Source organism: Macaca nemestrina, chromosome 13 (genome assembly GCF_043159975.1).
Source record: "Macaca nemestrina isolate mMacNem1 chromosome 13, mMacNem.hap1, whole genome shotgun sequence".
Lineage (NCBI taxonomy): Eukaryota > Metazoa > Chordata > Mammalia > Primates > Cercopithecidae > Macaca > Macaca nemestrina.
The window spans coordinates 19,653,800-19,674,633 of NC_092137.1; the positions used below are offsets into that span (position 1 = coordinate 19,653,800).

A 20,834-nucleotide genomic window follows, 5' to 3' on the forward strand; every position below is an offset into this window, starting at 1 on the left:
CCCTGAGATCCCCAAGTCCCACCGTAATTGGCACTAGCTTGACATCCAGGATCTTTTCATTTAAATCAGGTCCAAATGCCAAGGAGACCCCACAAGTGTGGTTCTTCTTCCACAGGGCCTTGATCGATACAAAGACCTTTGAATGAGAATGACATGTTATCCACCCCCTATACACCCAATATTCAATGGTGGGATGAACATGACTACTATATATACTCCTGTTTAAAAAGAGGGAAAACTAGGCCCCTAGCAGTAATAGGATCGTAGTAATCCCTCAGCAGTTTCCTCCCTACATGTGCAATTGCTCTGAAAGGCAAATAGTTGCATTTACTCTTGTATATTTTCACCTCGTTCTAACTCAGAGTTGGTAACCCTTGGCCCTAGGGAATGGTAAGTAGAAAGAAAGATTAGCCCATGGCAAGGCGGGAAACGAAGCATTGCTGTGGCTCCATTGTGGGCAATCTGCTCCACACAGTCATGGAGCTCTGTCAGTTGGGGTGTTCTCACCACCACACTCTCCCTGGGCCAGGCTACCGGTGGCTGGGATTGGTTTTTCAATGGCAAATGACCCACAGAGCCAGTCTTATGTTTTCTCTACATAAGCCGGGACATAGACCTCTCTTTTGGTTCAGTGTTGGTGTCAAGCGGCAAGCACATGAGTCTGAGACCGTCAGCAGCCATTTCTCCAACCCAAGGACAGAGCCGTCTGCAGAACAGAGCCAGAAGCAGAAGGGAGCAGAGCCAAGGATTCGAGTGAGCAGAGCCTAATGATGTCATTTGAGCCAAAACTTTAATTCAATAATAAATCCTCCTACTTGCTTTAAGATAGGTTAGGTTGGATTTTTGTCACTTGCATTGGAGAGTATCCTAATACACTCCCATTTTTCTCCCTAAGCTCTTTGCCCTGACCTAAAGTCTAGCCTCCCATGGCCCTCTAAACCCTCCTTCAGGAAGAAAGACCCCCCTGAAGCACTTAAGTTCATCTTATTGTCCTGGGGCATTCCCAAGTGGAGAGGTAAGGCTGTGTTGTCTTCCTCAGTCCTCCTGTCTTTCCAAACACTGGAGACAATTAGAAAGTAAAAACAGCTCACACACAACAACTGCCTCCACTTAGACTCAAGCCTGTCGCTGTCTCCCTTCACTCCCACTCCCAGTTGACCATAACAGTGAACAATCTCCAAAGTGTACACATGCTGCAGAGGGAAGTGCCAGGATGGTCTCACAAGAGAGCTGCACAACACTCAGTGCAGACCACCCTGGACACTTCCCTGGCCAGAACTGACCACTCTCCGAGGGCCCTACTGTCAACTTTTCTCTTATATGACTTAGAACCTTCTGGTATCAATATGTTCAGCAGGAAATGGCTCTTTGATCACTGTAAAGTCCCTGCTGATTGTGAAGATTAGATCAACTGTGGTCTGCAGAGTCCCCTCTTCCAAGATATAAATAACTGAGACTGCACTGGGGAGCAATTAGCAACGTTGAGCACCAGCCCACACTCCCAGCGTGGTCAGATTTCATGCATGCTAGACCTGTATGGAGCCAGGGGCCTCAGATGCAAGGGTCTGAGGGGGAAGACTTCAAGCACAAGAGAGTGGGGAGAAAAGGAAGGTCAAAGGTGCAAGATGCAGCAGAAAAGGCTGAGACATGTCGTCTGATACCCACCAAGTTCCACAGCTCTCCCATTCCACACTTTGAACCCACAGCAACCTACCTATGAGGCATGACCCAGGTGAGGATAATAATTTTCAACCTTCCTCCAGCCCCTAAACATATGTCATTTGTTTGCATGGACACTCCCCCGAGCCACAGGCTGAAGCACAGCTGAAATTCACTATGGCCACACCTCCTTCTAGCCTGTAGTGTAACTCCATCCCTTCCCATTCTACCCAGGAAAGTTATTGTATACTTCACTTCACTAACCACCATTAGTAACAATCCACCTGTGGCTCAGCCCCCAACAGCTCCAGATGGTGAACATGGAAGGCATCACCCCTTGAGCTGTGGACTCAACCAGCTGAGGGTACTGTCCACTATCAGACTCAAGGCCTGCTGCACGTTTATTCCAGTAACACCTCCCTTCTGGTGTGGCCTTTAAGTGCTCCTAACATCATTCCACTGTGGTACATCTCCAGGCTTAAGTTGACAGTGGACCCCTACACATTTAAAAGCCTGTTTCCAGACAGCACCCAGGGGACTCCCTCGACACTCCTGGGAGGTGGGGTTGGCTATCATCATGATTCCCTGCAGATTCATTTATTTGTTGAGGACTTGTTATGTACCAGACATGGTTCTAATAGTGAATAGAACAAAGACCTTTGTCCTCAGTGAGCTTAATTCTAGTGGAGGAATAAAGACATTAAAATAAAAGCATAATAAATATGTAGTATTACTTATATAAGAAGGTAATGAGTACTACAGAAAATATGAGAGAACAGGGCAAGGCAAAAGGGAAATGATGTGCATGGAGGACGGGGAAGTTTCCAAGATTAAATAGGGTGGTCAGGGTCTGCCTCATTGAAAACATTAAGATTTGCACAAACACTAGAAGGAAGTGGGTGAGCAAGCCAAGGGGCATGAGGAGACAGTATTCCAGGCACAGGGGGCCGCCAGAGCACAGGCCTTGCAGTAGACCATGCCAGGCAGCTATGAGGAACAGCAAGGAGGCCACAGTGACAGGGAGAGAGGGAGCCGGGGGAGGCCAGTGGACAGGAGGCTGGAGAGGAACAGACAAAGCCAACCAGAGGGAGGACTTGCCACCTAAGGCCAGAGGTGCAAGACACCCTCGTGAAGGGCAGCCCCCAGAGGCTATTTACTCCCCTTGGACACCTGAGGGAGCCATCCTGCCTGACCCCTGCGCCTGCCTGTGCCCCACTAGCAAGAGGGCTGACAACCAGGAAGAACCAAATTAAAGAACCCCCCAGTAATCAGAGGGCCTCTCCTTTCCTTATCCTGGGCCCAGAAACCTCCAATTCTAGATCCATGGTCCTGGGATCTCCCAATCAAAAGCTGGCATGCACGAGGCAGGGGCAAGCCAGGCCCAGGACGTGGCGGTTTCACATCCTGTACTGCCAGGGCCCAGCGGCCATCTGGCTGGGTTTTCCATGGCCAATCAGACAGCAGGCAGCTGATACTGGGACTGCCAGGGCACTGGGGCCACAGGAGGCATCTGAGGCAAAGCTCCCCAGCTGCTCAGACATAACCAAATGAGGCCTTTGCAAGGAGGGGGAAGAGTGCATTACCAAGCCTGACGTGCCAAGAGCTCCTTGGATCCACTCCGCCTCCCATGCCTCACCCTCTCCTGGGCTCAGCAAGTTAGAGTTAAATGGCTCTATTTATTGCCATCCAAGTTTTTGTTTGGTGGGGCCCAGTGTGGCTGACCTCAGCCAGCAGTGACAAGTGGCCATACTCAGTCAGCAGACACCAACCTTGCTGCCATCTTTCAGCATCCCCACTTTCCCCTTTCTCACACACAAACGTCTGCAGAGCTGTGGGCAGACCAGACCCCTGAACAACTCACAGAGGCAAGAGGGCTGGTGGATGGTGCTTAGATGATTCATAGGGATGACGGCAAAATCGCTCATTTTCTCTGGACCTCAGTTCCCCTTCTTATAAAATGATAGACCTGAAAAGCAATGATCATACAACTCTTAGAGACAACTGAGTATTCCATTTTGAGGGCAAGGAAGGACTTTGAATCACAAAGAAGAACTGACGAAATTCAGAGACCTAAATCTGAATTGCTATGCAGATGTTGCTGCAAGAAATGAGAGGGGCTGAGAAAGATAAGGGACCTCCCCAGGATTGCCCTCTTAGACTTCCTTAGATTGCCTGGCTTAGACTTCCAGTAGATGCAGAATATCCTTCTTCTTTCCCTCCACTACACAGATCTGAGACTGGAGCTAGAAATAAAGACATGGGTACTTCCATGCCAAATAATGAAGTAACAGATGGGGCAAGAGGCCAAGACAGTGGAGCTCCAGGCTACGTCTCTTCCTTCTGCAGATCTGGAGCCCCCACACCTGGGGGTCTATTTCAGCAGATCATCAGGAGCACAGCTGCCAGAGAAGGTGTTAAACCAAGGAGTCCCTCCAGGTGGAAGAGTGTCAACAGGAAGGCAGCTGAGCACAGAAACAGGAGTCTGTACCTCCAGCTTCTCTGTTAACTGAAAGGAAAATGCTGGAAGAGATTGACCTTTGATGACATGGATTCAGAGTCTGGTTTTGTACATGTCTGAGTTTAGACCAGAAATCAGGAAAAAGGTCAGGCAGAGGGGAGACACATGTTTGGGAGATGTTTGCAAAGAAAGATGTAGAGAAAGGATTGGAGTAGATGACAGAGAACAAATTGAAAGGGCATATTGGAGCATCTTAGAGAATGTCTGCATTTAGGAGTTGAGAGAAGGCGGAGTAGCCAGAAAGGGAGGCAAAGAAGGGGTGTCGAGAGAGGTAGGAAGCATCAGGGTTGCATGGAAGTAGGGTCATCATGAGTGCTGTTGATCAAACAGTCCTGTCTCCCCCACCAGAAGCACAGCAGAACTGGAATTCCTGACTCCCTGCAATGCTATCATAGAAGTGAGATATCACTTCTATGATATCTCACTTCTATGTGGCACATTTGAGAGTCTCCTTCTTCTTTCCCTCCACTACAATGACCATGAATGTTCCAGCAGTGACTGCACTGTGGGTCCAGGCCACTCAGGAGTGAGAAACCAACCTCTGTTGCATGAAGACACTGGGGTAATTGTTTGTATCTGCAGCACAACCTAGCCTTTTCTGACTCATTAACCAATGGCAGGTTTCTAGAAGGAAGAAAGTGACCCACAGGGAGAATGAGGCCTGGGAAAAGGTAGGTGTTGAGTTTGGCAAACAAGTTGGATCTTAGTGACCTTCAAACTTGGAGGTTAGAAGCAAGAGCCAGACTGCAAGGCATGAAGGAATGAAGTACTGAAGACAGAAAATGAAGATGTCTCTTTTAAATATCTTGGGGAATGTCAGAAAAGAAGGGGATTAACATGAGGGCCAGCAGCCAGGGGAGAAAAGCTTCAGCTTTTATTCCTAAGATAAGTCAGTGAAGAAAAAGGGGATGATATCAATGGTGACCTGATTTGCCCAAGCTCATGACTTCTCTGTCCAGTTGGGAAGCAAGAGAAGCGAGAAACTAGTTCTCCCACTCTGCAAGTTTCCCTTTCCTTGTTCCACATCACTCTAGGAATTGACCAAGGGTCAGTGGACACAGCTGACACTGGCAGGAGTTGGGAAAATGAGAGGGAGGCTCTTGGGAAGAAGAAGTAGTGGGGGGATGGTGGGGAGACAGAGAAAAATCAGTGGAAAAATTATCAGTCTACAGGAAATAGGGAAGTTCAGGAGCCCCTAGGGATTGACCTCCATGAGGTAGGTTTCTATATTCATTGAATGGGGATAACTCTTAGGGCACAGAGTCATGGAGAAGATCAAAGAGGGTGATGCATACATAGCAATGCGTTACAAACTTCAAAGCTCCAAGGACATGTGATGGGATATTGGCTGATCATCACTGTTGGGGGTGTCTTTACACAGAGAGTCCGTTGCCCCTGGTTGCTACCAATAAGGCTGCACTCCCAAATCAGGCACCATGGCTTGCTGATGGAACAACCTCAGGTTCACATCAGCACACACAGTTCTTGCACACTCTAGTGTAAACCAAGATGAGAGACCTGGATCTCACTGAGTGATCCTGGGTTAGTCACCCCTCCTTTCTAGGCCCCAGTGGTAGAGGCACCAAATGGGAGAAACAGGACAAACAATCTCTAAGAGGCCTCCCAGCTCTGACATTTTAAGATGGAGGGATTCAATTAGATCCCCCGCTAGTCTATACTTCTCATACAAATAAAACTAGTTGTAGTTAATTAAACTTGAAACAGTTACTATAGCATTAATTAGATGAACAGACACACACACACACACACACACACACAAAAGAATAACTGTCAAATGATATTTTGGTTCTTTAATTCCTTTGACTCAGTCCTCAGATCAGTTACACACATACTTTGGCCACATTAAAACCCTTTTACTGCCAACGAAGGCTCCAGCTGAGCTGGCCAGCAACAACGTGCCCTCTTCCTGGCCAGCTGAGAGCCCCTGTCCTGTGTCTGCCTCCACCAGGCATAGGGCTCCAGCTGTCAGTTGCCTTGAAAGGGCACACATCCTCAGTCTGCCCACATATCGTAGCCCACCCCATGATGGGTGTGTTACTGAAGCAAAACACATAAAATCAACACTTGAGCCTGTGCTCACCCTGACTTCATCACTGCCACCAAAGACAAGTGCTAAGCTCCATGAAGAGAAAGTCTAAGCTCTGACCTGCTTCAGTCCTGCCCATCAATACCCTCAGTAGAAAGTCAAACCTGAGATATCCTAGGGAGGCTGATACCCAAGAAACCCCACCCCCCAGATTCTCCCATATGTGTGTGAACCAATCAATCTCTCTCTCTCTCTCTCTCTCTCTCTCTCTCTCTCACACACACACACACACACACACACACACACACACACACACACCAGCAATGACCAGGAGGTATTGGCCACAGTTCTTAGAGCTGATCCCCTGGGCTGGGTGTGATTAATCCCTCTTCTTTCCATGGTCTAAATGGGACCAGACAAGCTTAAAGACTTGGTCATAAATTAGCCCATGCACAGGATAGTGGAATCAAGTTCCACTGAAAGCAGCATCCAGGCCCTCCTGCCTCTCTGGTCCAGCATGGCTTTGCAGCCCCGCAAAGGAAGAGCATGTCTGGTTTTCAAGTAACTGGGTCTGGGACTCTCATTTTCACATCCAGCTTGAGTTGGTTATGGTCTTCCACGAAAAGTAAAATGCCACGCCAAGCCCGCCCCACCTGCAAACCTACCTGACACCTTTCCCCTCCTGCCCTGCAGTTGACAGCCATGCAACCCCAATGGTGTTGTGGTGGGCCTCATTTAATCCTTGAGTGGAAGTAGCAAGGCCTGGGGACAGGAAGGGGTCCTTAAAAAGTCATCAGATCTAGGAGGCAGCTCTGCCAGTCCTAAGAAGTGTGCTCTCCACCAGCTCCTCCAGAATTCTGGGACCACATCATTCCACCCACAATTATCTGAGGAGGTGCAGGGGATGATGGGACACAGGGGCCTCTGCAGACCACACTCTGTGAGTTTGCTGCTAATTGTTCCCATTAAACAGTATGAGAACATTCACAGTCTGAATTGAGCAATGCATCATTAATTCAACAGTGTCCTGCTGCATCTCACAGCATTCTGCCTTGGCCATACCCTTCTGCTGCATGTCACTTATATCTTCTTACCACTGTACAGAAGCCCCAGGTTCATGCTCAGGAGGCCTAGGTTCTTGTCTTAGTTCTTTCATATCTGCACAACCTTGGACAATTTTTTTTACTCCTCTGAATATTAGTTTTCCACTCTCTAAGATGAGATGAGCACTACTTACTGCTGGCCCTCCCTGCTCTACTGTTGTGGTCTGGAGTCCTGAGTCCTCTACCAGACACTTCCCTGTATAAACTTATTCCAAGGGCCAAATTTTATAGGCATAGAGAGAACATTGCAAAAGCAAGGGAACTGCAGGAGTACAGAAGGTCCTGCCTTTGTCATTGCCCTGGCTCCCCACCAGAGTCCTAGAAATTGCACTGTAAGAGACTCAAGTCTCAAAGCAGGGTGCTTCCTCCTCACCCAGACCCTGCCTTCAAACGGCACCTCCACCAGAAAGGGAAATATCTGGGTGACTTTTATTTACCATCTCTGTCTCTTACTGGACAAGGCTAAACTCCTTCATCTACAATTTAAAGTCTTCCAGAATCTGGCCTCAATCTACTCTTTCATCTTTATGTCTCATCCTGCCTTGGTTGCAGCTTTAGCCCCAGACACAGCGAAGGACTCACTCTTTCCTGAACTTAACTTGCCATCTAATCTTTTGTAGAGAGAATGTCAGTAATGCCAACTACAGATCAATCTACCCATTCAATAAAGAAGGTCCCTACAGACTTTCACAAAGCACTTCAAAGCCTAGCTCAATTTGCTACTTGTTAATAATTCTTAAAATGAATAAATACATATATCTTCAAACCCAAGTTTTCACTGCTTACTGCTGGCCCTCCCTGCCCTAGTGCTATGGGCTGAATTCTTACCCCCTACCTCAATTCATATATTGAAGTCCTAACACCCAGCACCTCAGAATGTGACAGAATTTAGGAGAGAAGGTCTCAAAAGAGGCAGTTAAGTTAAAATGAGGTCCTTAGAGTGGGACTTAGTCCAATATGACTGGTGTCCTTATAAGAGAAAAATTGGACACAGACATGCACATGTACAAGGAAAAGACCATGTAAAGACATAGAAAGAAGACAGCTACCTGCAAGCCAAAGAGAGAAGGCTCAGGGCCGGGCACGGTGGCTCACACCTGTAATCCCAGCACTCTGGGAGGCCAAGGCGGGCAGATCATGAAGTCAGGAGATCAAGACCATCCTGTCTAACATGGTGAAACTCCGTCTCTACTAAAAATACAAAAAAAATAGCCAGGTGTGGTGGCAGGCACCTGTAGTCCCAGCTACTCGGGAGGCAGAGGCAGGAGAATGGCTTGAACCTGGCAGAGCAGAGCTTGCAGTGAACTGAGATTGCGCCACTGCGCTCCAGCCTGGGTGACAGAGCGAGACTCTGTCTCAAAAAAAAAAAAAAAAAGAAGAAGAAGAAGAAGGCTCAGAATGAAATTAAACCTGGTGACCCCTTGATCTTGGAATTCTAGCTTCCAGAATCATTAAAAAATACATTTCTATTCTTGAAGCCATCCAGCCTGTGGTACTTTGTTACGGCAGCCCTAGCAAGCTAATGCACCTAGTGAGGTGCATCCTTCCACCCAGCCAGCCCAAATACGAGTCACAGAACATCAGAGTGGAAAGAGCCTCAGATTGTTGAGTCCAACATCCTGTTTTTCAGACAGGCACAGGGAGGCCCAATAAAGGAAGAAATTGATCAAGGTCACACAGAAGGTGGTGGCTGAGCCTCCACCCAGGGCTGGTTTGGTGCTGAAACACTGAGCCCTGGGGAAACAGGTTGGGATGCACTGAACTGCCTGAGCTGAGCAAACACACAGGTAATTCCCCATGGAACTCTGCCCTACACATATCAAGGTTGAATATAAGTGCCGGACACACAGGCCCTGACTTCCCAGCTCTGTCCAGAGATGGCTATCTGCACAAACCCTGCATAAGCCCACAGTGACCTGAGAATGCAGAGTGGGTCTTCCTTGGCTGGCACCAGAAATCAGCTTAATATAATCTAGTACCATTTGAGATGGTATGAAAGGAACATGAAGGGGGAAGGAGGAGAGCTACTGTGGTCCAGACCTGCCCCTGAATCCCAAAATCTCCTGCTGAAAGCCAGGCTGCCTTCATAAGTGGTAAATCTTAATTCCATTTTTCATCACTATCTCAACATTTACTAGTATTGTATTGTTGTATGTGTAGTATTTGTTGAGTGAGTGAGATTCAGAGATACTGCATGAAGTCAGTGATTCGGAAGGTTAAGGAAAGAGGATATCCCTTTAGACCAGGTAATCAGATGCAACTTTCTGGGGAGGCTAAAACTTGAGCCAGTCATTGAAGGATAGGTGGAGCATGGAGAAAAATAGTCATTCCAGAGAGGCAGCAGCCCCAGGATCAGATTTCATTTCAGGTTTCTACTGCATCACTGAATTTGTTCCCTGAAACAAATCTGTGCTGCTTTGGAATTTTATTATCCACAGTAATGAACATTGACAAATGTAGTTTAAGGGAGCAGAGTAGAAAGAGAAGGCACAGTCCTTGCAACAAGGAGTGTACAATCGGAATGAGAAGATCAAGCTTTATTTTTTTATTTCATTTTTGAGACAGTCTAGCTCTGTGGCTTAGGTTGGAGTGCAGCGGCACCATCTCGGCTCACTGCAACCTCCGCCTCCTGGGTTCAAGTGATTCATATGCCTCAGCCTCCTGAGGAGCTGGGATTCCAGGCACGTGCCACCACACCCAACTAATTTTTTGTATTTTTATCAGAGACAGGGTTTCACTATGTTGGCCAGGCTTGTCTTGAACTCCTGGCCTCAAGTGATCCACCCTCCACGGCCTCCCAAAGGATTACAGGCATGAACCACTGTGCCTGGCCCAAGCTTCCCTTTTGAAGTCAAGCTCCTGGGTCATGGCCGGCTCTTTTCAGCAGTGGCTTGGGGGTCTGAAAGCAATCACTGGACTATTTGAAACTCTTCACCACATTCCAGGGTTCCTGAACGTTTAGAGGCAGCATTTATTAAGGAATAAGGGAAGAAACACCTCCGGGCTCACCTTCAGACTGAAGACCAGGCACTGAAAGTGGACTCCTCCTGAAGAGACATCCACAGCACTGCAGTGACACTAGTCAGCTGCCTGAACCTGGCCTTCTTGATTGTGTTTTCTGTGAGTTCCTATCAACAGGGGCTGACCATATGAGGGTCAGGTCCACAGCTTAGCTCTCCCTTTGCCAGTTCCTGAGCAAAACTCCCATTTCAACCAGGGTTTTACAGCCTGTCTAGCTCTGAACACCTTCATTATCCATCTGTCCAAGTTTAGGAGGTATGAACTGGTACCTGAATGACAAAGATCTTTTTTGGAGGTTAGAGAGGCTGAATGTTGACCATAAACTAGAATTGTTTGTCTTCCAAACTCTATGGGTTCATCCTGATAATCTGAAACACTTGTCTGCTTTGTGCATAAACTGGATTGAAATATTCTTAGAGTTCTCAATCAAGATGTATTTTTTTAGGGGTGGGCAACAGTTGATTTTATAAATATATTTTCATTCTCCCTTGTTGTGAAGTAAACAGTATTCCCATTACTATGTTTATTATGTGGCTAAATGAGAAGTAATAGGATTGAGTCTAGGCTGGGACAATGCCACCTCTAGGTATGAGGGCCTGTTCTTGCCTATGGAGAGAGGGGCTCCCTCTCACTGGACACCAGGAAGGAAGGAAAGAGGGCCAAGGGCGGGCTCAGAGTGCCTTTCACACATGTGGCCTTGGCCACAAGAACTTTGAGATATCTAAGAGGGAATTTCAATATTAAAAAGGAATCTTCTGGTTGGAGTTTGCCCAGAACTAGAAATGAAAAACTTCTGGCAAGATGTCTGAAAAACTAATAGCCCTTCAGGATGTTACGGATCAGAGACTATGGACTATTTGAAACTCTTCACCACATTCCAGGGTTCCTGAACGTTTAGGGGCAGCATTTATTAAGGAATAAGGGAAGAAACACCTCCGGGCTTGGAGAATGTGCTGCAGGAGCCACGGTTTCTTGAATTTTCTATGCTATTTTTCCCTGTTCTCCTTTAGTAATCCATTACTATCTTCAGAAATGTCTAGCCTGCCTCAGCTGCTCCAAAGAAAATCAGGATAAACTTAATTAAAGTCCATGGCCAGAGTGCTCTGTAGGAGCAGCTATGTTTATTACTATGAACATCTTGATGAAACAGACAATTTCTAGGAAGATAAAAGATTGACTCGAGAACTATTAACCATGCTGAGAAAAACTGTGAATGAATTATCTCTACAAAATGCTCTGAGCTCAGACAGCTTTACGAATGAGTGCTTTCAGATTGTTATAGAGCAGAGAAAAAAGATGGAAAGCTTTCCAATCTCTTTTATAAGGGATAATTTCATGACAAAACCTGGCAAAGATAATATACAAATGAATACACATATAACATTATATAATATATATCAGTAATACATACACAGACCAATGTTAATTACGTATTCATTTTTCATTTGGGATTTTTGCTATACTACGTACTTGAGTATGCTATATACTTACACTCAAGTATATAATATAGAAAAAATGTATTCCTCAAGTATTAACATATACTGCATACTTGAGTATATAGTATAGCAAAAATCCCAAATGAAAAACTATGCTAATACTTGGGAGTATACTAATACTATATATATGCTATATGTTATATACTATAGTATATAATACCATATACTCAAATATATAGTATAGCAAAAATATATGCTCAAGTATATAGTATAGCAAAATCCCAAATGAAAAACTAATAAATTCAGGAGATATTCAAATAATAATTTAATATGACTCATACTGTATTTATCCCCGGAATTCAATGATGACTTTGATATGGAAGTATGCAATAGTCTACATCAGTCTGTCACAGAAGAAAAACCAAAAGATCATCCTAATAGATTCAAAGATACAGATTTTTTAATGTAATACGTTTTGTGGATTAGAAAAAAAAAACTTAGCAAACTGTAGACAGGATTTTACACTTGTAATCGACATCCTGTTCATGGTGAAATAATAGGTACCTGTCTACCAAAATTAGAAACAAGGCAAGTAAGACTTCTAGTACTATCATGATTATATATTTTCTATTTCTGGTCAATAACCTGAAACAGAAACATAACATTTTTTAAAAGTTAGGAAATCAAAATATCATTATTTGTAGACAATATATCCTAGTCTGCCAAAAAAAAATTCAAGAGAAAACTACCAGAACTAATAGGATTTTAGTAAGGTGGGCAATAAGTTAAAAATATACAAATCTATAGATGATTATATACCAGAAGTAGCTAGTTTAAAAATATAGTGGGGGGGAAGATAATTTAAAGTGGAAATAACAATATTAATAATAATAAACCTAAAAATAATCTTCATGAATAAACACACAAATTCTATTAAAAACATTATTTAAAATCTATTGTGAGACGTAAAAGCAGACTTGAAGAAATATCATGTTCCTGGTGGAAACATTAATTTTTTTTTCAAATTCTTTCCCAAATATTTTTTGAAAAGAAGAATTGTATATGACAGGAAGGGAAAAGCAAGGCCTGCAGGACTGCCCTAACAGGTACTGTACACCCTCATGCTAGAAGCATTCAAGAACACAGAGAAGCACAACCCCACCCAGCCACATCCACGTGTAAAGATCTAATGTCCCAGAGAGAGGAAAATACGCAAGCTTTCGAAACACGACAGAATATGAGGCATGACAATACCTGATGTCAGCTTTGGAAATTGTGAAACTTAAGTTTTCTTTGTTCTGGGACTGTTCAGAAATCACTAATTATTCATAGAGGTAGGAAATTAAGTAAGACTGTGAGTGCCATCTCATGGAGAAAGACACCAATACGGTGTCCAAGTCACTTTTGTCACGGTTCTTCCCAATCATGTAAACTTACGGCATCTGACATGATACAAAGCCACAATAATAAAAACAGTAGGGAGCTGCAATCAGAGTTACGAATTAAATCACATGACAGGCTACACAGCTCCAAACATATAAATAGAGAGATTTATTATTTTATAAAAGTAGCATCATTCATCAGGGAGGAGAGGAAGAATTAATGGTTAAAGCATTAACTAAAGTAAACGGTTTACTTTTGAGGGGGCGAATAAATTCTGAACTCAATTTTCTGTGAGCATAATTCCAGATGAATAAAGAGTGTACCTAGAATTAATGTTAAAAAAAAAAACTAATTAGAAAAACATAAAGAAAAATAGCAGAAAGCATGGAAGCTTCATGAGGGCAGGGATTTTTGACTATTTTGTTTATCACTGTATCTCCAGCACACAGAGTAACACTTGCTGCATAGGAAGGGCTCAATACATTATTGAAAAGATGAATGAATGAATTAATTTTTTTTCATTATAAATTTCCTGATTATGTCCTTTGTCACATTTTCTACTAGGGTTTTTTTTTTTTCTTTAATTACTACAATTTGCTTTTTAAAAAAAATCTTCTTATATGTTAAAGATTATTCTGTGTACATTAGACTTATTGCAAAGAATCTCTCAAATTTGTTGTCTTTTCATTTATTTGATTTACATGCAAAAAACAACTTATTTGTACGAGGTTAGCCAATTCAGTCAATTATCTTTTATAACTTCCTCTGATTATCATTATCTACAGAAAGTCCTTCCTGATTCCAAAGAGCAGTCTGATCCAAGTTATTTCAACTGGGGGGCTAGCCCATCCTCTTCTTCTTCCAAGGCCAGGGCCCACTTCACAGGCATCTGATTCAGAAGATTTCCCTCCCCAACTAGACTCATCAAACCCCAAGCTTCCTTTCCCTGCTTACTCTTTTGCATAATTACACAGTGAGGTCATGTGTTTACCATACCATTGTTCCATCGCCATGGAGATGATGAGCCGCAAATCACTGGCAAGAGGCCTCCCATGCAGGATGAAGCCAAAGAAGAAGACGGAGAGAAGAGAGGAAGGACACGCCCATTAACCAGAGGACCCAAAACATATCTCAAGGAGCTCATGAAGTCACCCTCATGCACACAGTTTCCCAGGTGTCAGATCTGTTTGGTAAGCACGTAACCTTCCAACCCAGCTTAGCATGTGGCTGCACCCAACAAGCAGCCTCTGATCTCAGAAGATGAGGTTCCTTTCCCCTTTAACCTCTGGGGCTCCTAATCTGATCCTCAGCTGGCTGGTGGCCTCCTGTTTTCTCTCAGAATATAACTCCCTGTTTGTAATCACTTTACTGCATCATTCTTACCCTCTCTCCCCGCTCCAGATTCAAATCTGTGCTCCCCTCTACTTCCAGGACAATCTCTCTAAGACAAGAATCTGACTGCCTTACTCATATTGTAAAGTTAAGTCAGTGATTAACCATTGTCCTAAGGGAAAATATTCTAAATTCCTCATAATCTGGCCCCTGCTTCTATTTCCAGTCAACTGCTTACTGCCCACTTCTTTGTGCTCTACTCCAACCATATTCTGTCTAGCATTTGAAAATACTGCTTTCTCCATCTAAAATAATAACTTCCTCTTACTGATAACACTGACCTAGGCAGAGTCCTAAGAAGGTGATCTGTATATCCTCTAGTAAGGAAATTAGGGTTCAAAGTGGTTCAACAATTTACCTAGGGTCATACAACTTTTAAGTAGCAGAGCAGAGATTTGAATCCAGGTCTTTCCAACTCTGAAAGTTGTGACCCTTCTACTACCTAGGGTGACCTACCATCCTAATTCACCCAAAATTGTCTCAGTTTTAGCACTGAGAGTCCCACATCCTGAGAAGCCTCTAAGCCCCAGCAAATCTGGATAGTTGTTTTGTTAGGCCATTATTGCATTGCTATAAAGAAATACCTGAGATTGGGTAATTTATAAAGAAATGAGGTTTCATTGGCTCACAGTTCTGCAGGCCATACGGGAAGCATGGTGTTGGCATCTGCTTGGCTTCTGGGGAGGCCTCAAGGAGCTTTTACTCAATGGCAAAAGGCGAAGCAGGTGCTTGCATATTACATGGTAAGAATTCACTTATTGAGAAGACAGCCCTTCTCTCCTTTAGCCCCAAGCCATGAGAGATCTGCCCCCGTGACCCAGACACCTCCTACCAGGCCCCATCTCCAACATTAGGGATTACAATTCCACATGAGATTTGGTGAGGACACACATTCAAACCATATAAGTTGGGTACCCTTCAGCAACCCCTTGCTGTGGCCTTTCCTGTTAATGCCAATTCATCTTTCACACACGCTCGCTCTCTCTGTCTCTCTCTCTGCCTCCTCCAGGAAGCCAAGACTACCCCACACCAGAGAAGCATATTTCCTCTGTCCTGCCACATTCCTGGGCCTGCCTCCATCCCAACAAATCACCTTATATCAAAAAGACCTGTTTACTTCTTAATCTCTTTTGCTAGAGGATGAACTTTCCTGCATCTTGGAAGCAAGACCCATTCATCTCTGTTACCCCAGGGCTTGACAAAAAGTAGGAGCTCAATTACTGATTGTTCATTGAATGGGCAAATGTGATAAGAACTGCTCTGTGGGTACGCTGGTGGCCATATCTCCTGAGAAAGTGGTTTCTGGAAATAACTTTGCAGTCTCAAAATTCAGAAGTAGGTCCTCTCTGGAGCCTCACAATCAGCAAACATGACCCAAGCAATTGCTCTGCTGGGAACCCATGGTCCCCACAAGGTCTATATCTGACCCAAACTCCTCTGTTGCTAGTTTTTAAGCCCACTGATATCTCCAATGCCCTCCTTAAAAGTCTCTGGTAATGTTAGCTTGTGGGATCCATTTACAAAGCTGTTCCAGGAAGGAGGAGGAGGGAGGGAAGGAGATACGGAAAATGCATCACTTTCCAAATGGCTTCTGCTCTGATGCAGAAATGGTGCTGGCACACAGAGGCCACAGGTGGAAAGAGCATCTTCACCCTGCACCTACACAAAACTGTTCTACCCCTACATGCCCTCTGAGAAGGGGGAAGACCCGCTAATCATCCAGAGAGAAAGAGAATGAGGGTCGCTTTCCTGGAGCTCAGGTGCGCTGCCCCATGAACAGGCAACATGAAACTTAGGAAGAGACAAAAGAAGAGCAAACTCCATTGTTGGGTGAAAGAAAGAGTTCAGATTCAGGCTGGTTCTGATTTATCCAAACAAGTCCCACTGCTCTGGCGAGAAATTGTTAGAATCAAAACCACCTGACACGTGTCAAAACACCAGCATCACTGCCCACCGGCAGCATGTGAGGGGCAGATATTTGATCCAGCCACCGTCTTTTCCCTCCTGCCTCGCTCCATGATGAAAGCAATGTGTCCTGACCCCCTACTTCTCCCCACCACTGACACTCTGGAGGGGCTTAGGGAAGCCTTCGCAAATAATTAATTTTAGCTGTTGGGAGAAATACAGACGAAAAAAGGTCAGGGATGAGAAGAGAAGCGGTGATGAGAGAACAGGAAATTGATGCCCAAAAAAACTCAAGAGTGGGGCCACAGCTTAGTGGGCCAACCAGATATTTGTATTAACAATAATCTAGGTTATTTATATGATCCCTCCATATGCACAGCATGTAAGGGTTCACAAAGCACTCTCACAAATGTTCATTAGCTCCTGTGGAGCACTGCACCTGATTTTTGAGGTAGGAAGGTCAGTGATGATTAGTCTGACTGTGTAGATGGCAAATCCGAGGTGCAGAAAGGTTAAGCAACTTACCAAGTCCACAGCTGGTAAAAAATGGAGCCCAAATTTAAACCCAGTTCTTACCCCAGATTGCATTTCTTTAAGAAGCCCTCTTGTGACACTTAGGAGTGCCAGATATGGTTCTCATATGCCCTCATTGAATCCTTCTAATCCTTCTGGGCTGTACTCATTGCTCCACCCTTGTCTCCTTTAGCTCCTACCCTGCCAAAACATCCAAGAGATATCTTTGTGACAAGTGAGCATGACCAAATTTACTGCAGAGCCCCCTTAGGAGATCAAATTGAGGTCAGGGGGAGACTGTGTACCTCCCACCTTGGCTTCTGCAGTTCCTTCCACCAACGTGAATGAGTGCTCTGAACCCCCACTGTGTGCCAGACATGGAGCCAGGGATCAAGGGAAGTGACCCCATCCTCACCCCTAGACCATGGCCAATCCATGCCCATGTGCCATTTGGGTCCCAGCAAACCAGTGGGCAGGGCTGGAACTTCCCAGGAGGAAAATGTGGGAAAGTTCAGGGAGAACCCAAGGGGAAAAGGGGAGATTCTGAGGTCAAACACAAATAGGGTCAAAGGATTATATCCAGTGCCCTAGTTGGCAGAAAATGTAGGTACCCACTAGCCAAGGAAGTGGTTTGGGCATTGGTGATCACATTTCTTATTCACACCACAAGATATAAACATCCATTCAGCAAAGCAGACAGCCTCTCACCACATTTGGAAGAACTTCTTCTCCCTGAAATTCCACCGGTTTCTAAAACCTTTTAAAACTACGTTTGACCTTTCAGCTCCTGTAAGAGTCTAAAGCAGATGGGCCTACAAACACGGTTGTCTACTGAAAGGACAGAGCAAGGGAATTTCTACAAAAACTTTTGACTACTTGTGGGGGACCAAACTCCCTATTGCCAGACTCTGCCGACTTTTCACCCCACACTTAAAGGCTTCCTTAGCAACCCCCCTAAGCCAGCCACTAGGATTGCAGTTAATGACTGCGACCAGCCTGGGAGCAGCCAATCTGTGGTGGGTGCAGGGTCCTCTCATTTGATGGAAACCCACCCTCCAATCTGGTCTCAGAGTTCAACTTCCCATGAAAATAGCACTGAGCAACCCTCTTGTTCCACTCAGCTTCTTTGGCTCAAAGAAATGCATGTCTACCTTATTGCAGGGGAACTCTCTGCTCAAGCAGAAGGAGAGTTTGGTCATCTCTGGATTCAAGGAGCTCCCTAGGCTTCATTTCTTCCCCAGAGCTCCCCATAGCTGCCCTCCCTCAGGGCAGCCCAGATACAGGAACTAGATCTTTCATAAGGACTCTTAAACTCTCCTGTGCCTGGGGTCTGAGGAATATTCTTCTGCTCTTCTGGTCCTGCCCTAATCCCTTTCCAGTTTCTCCAGCTGCTGGAGATGAAGGAGTAATGATTTCCCCCTCCCCCAAGAAGCTAGAACCTAAGGGGATAATGGATCCAACTGCTCTTCAAGCTCTCCAGCCTTGTGGAGCTCAATGTTCAAAACAAACAAAGAAACAACAACAATAACAAAAACAAAAAAAACAAAAAACACCCTTACAGAGAGAAAGTACTCATCTGAAAACCGATAATCACCCATTTCCACAGGTAGGCATTTCCATGGCTTGTAGATTACCCACAGGTTTATAAAAGGACAGCTGGGGCCTGACATATCAAAGGAAGGGTAAAAGTTTTGTTGGCCTCAGAATGCTGCCCTGGCTCACTTATCTGGAGCCTCCATTAAGAGAGCCAAGGATGAGTGTCATCCTTGGCCCATGGGCAGCCTGTCCAGAGTGACCAGCTGGGTAAGGTAGCGTGGGCATGGGGGCTAGGATAGCGAAGAAGGAAGTGGGGCAGAGGGGGCTCTGGGGCCCACTGTCTCAGAAACAATCTCTGGTGTTTTGGGGACAATGCACAGAGGCCCAAAGAAGGCTGGCTTTAACTGAGAGAGGACAGAATGGCAGAATTTTAAGGGTTTTTCAGATACCCTAATGCCTCCTTCGATTGTCCCTTACTTCCACACAAAATGCAACATTAGCAGTACAGTTCTTTGAGAGGTAATAAGCCTGGACCCAAACCCCAGTAACTCTACCCCAAGTTGGCACTCAGTGACATTACTTCCAAATTTCCAACCCCCAGAACCTTGCCATTAAGATAAAAACCACCAATACCACCAATATACCATTACACATTGTGTCCCTGCATTTTTGTTTGTTTTTTGGTTTTGGTTTTTTGTTTGTTTGTTTGTTTGTTTTTTGAGACAGGGTCTGGCTCTGTCACCCAGGCTGGGGCACAGCAATCATGGCTCACTGCAACCTCAACCTCCCCAGCTCAAGTGATCCTCCCACTTTAGCCTCCCGAGTAGCTGGGACTACAGGCATGCACCACCACACCTGGCTAATTTTTCTGTTTTTTTTGTAGAGACAGGGTTTCACCATGTTGCCCAGGCTGGTCTCAAACTCCTGGGCTCAAGCGATCCTCCTGCCCTGGCCTCCCAAAGTGCTAGTATTACAGATGTGAGCCACCATGCCTAGCCCCTGTGCTGCATTTCTTTAGCAAATTGTTTTTGGTTTTAAAGTGACTTATAACCTTCTATCAGAGCTTCAGAGAGGCAGTGGCTGCAGGGAAAGACTCAGACAGGAGAACTAGACTCTCGCCCCACTATGCCATAGTGGACCGTGCCTTCTGGTCTTTTCCTTTCCACTGATTCTGCTCTTCTGCAGGTATAATTAGTAAGGATGGGGTAAAGCTGGAGTAGGGTGGGTCTTTCATTCAATATAGTGGGTGTCCTTATAAAAATGAGGTATCTGGTTGCAGGGCCATACACTCAAGAACACCATGTGGGGATGAAGGCAGAGAGCAAGGTGATGCAGCTGAAGCCAAGGACGCTGAAGACTTCCTGCAAACCCCCAGAAGCTGGCGGAGAGGCCCTGCCAGTCTTCAGAAGGAGCCAACCCTGCTGATACCTTGACCTTGAACTCCTAGCCCCAGAACTATGAGAAATAAATTTCTGTTATTTAAGCCACTCAGTTGTCTTACTTGGTTGTTGGCAGCCCTGAGAGGCTAATTCTTAGCACTTTCTCTGGATGTCCTCAACACTCTCCTGGTTCTCCTCCTGCCTCAGAAGCACTCCTCAGCTGGTTCCTTTCATTTCTCCAGAGTTTATATAGGAGTCTCCTGAGCCAAGCGACTCCCACCTCTTCTTTTCTTTCCCAACATTCTGTCCCTGGGTAATTTCCAATTGTCCCATGGGGCTTTAGAAACCACGTATGTGCCCATTTAAAATTACCTCTCCCAGACCCATAGATCTAACGGCCTACTTGGCATCTCCCAGTGAATACTTAACAGGCATCTCGAACATAAGAAGTCCAAAGCCTTCCCCCAAGGGGCTGGGTAGCAGACTGGGCCCCAGGCCCCAAGGAGAAAGGGCTCATCTCAGGCCAAGCCTTGGGATCAGTTGATGCTGTACCCTGGGAGGGAAGTGGCTCTGCTCTGGCACGTTGGCTCAACAGGATGTGAGTCCCAGGGAATGCTGGGCGTTCGGGTACAGTGGAGAATGGGACAGATGTGGTGCCTGCCCATGGAGCCCATATTCTTGACTCTCCCAATGCATTTCTATCCCAGTCCATAAGAAATTGTACAGGCCAGCTGGCAGAAAACACTTCAGGACTACTAACATGTCTAAATTTTAATCTAAATTTGCCATGTTAAGAAAAACAGCCCTTTTACATTTCAAAACTAAACCACACTTGGGCAAGTTGAGTGGATGAAGCTTTGTCATTATTGGTGGGTAATGTGGAGGGGTGGGGGACGGAATTGAAAGGGGAGGGTCTGTACTGGAGATACGAATCATGCCAAT

General features: G+C 45.3%; 1 long non-coding RNA gene across 1 annotated transcript; it reads left to right on the top strand.

Moving 5' to 3' along the window:
• Window positions 1–14,177: 14,177 nt before the first annotated feature.
• On the top strand, window positions 14,178–20,000 carry LOC105479885 (uncharacterized). The gene is made up of 2 exons (XR_986147.2): window positions 14,178–14,357; window positions 19,793–20,000. It is a non-coding gene; the product is annotated as an uncharacterized lncRNA (long non-coding RNA).
• The last annotated feature ends 834 nt before the right edge of the window (window positions 20,001–20,834 follow it).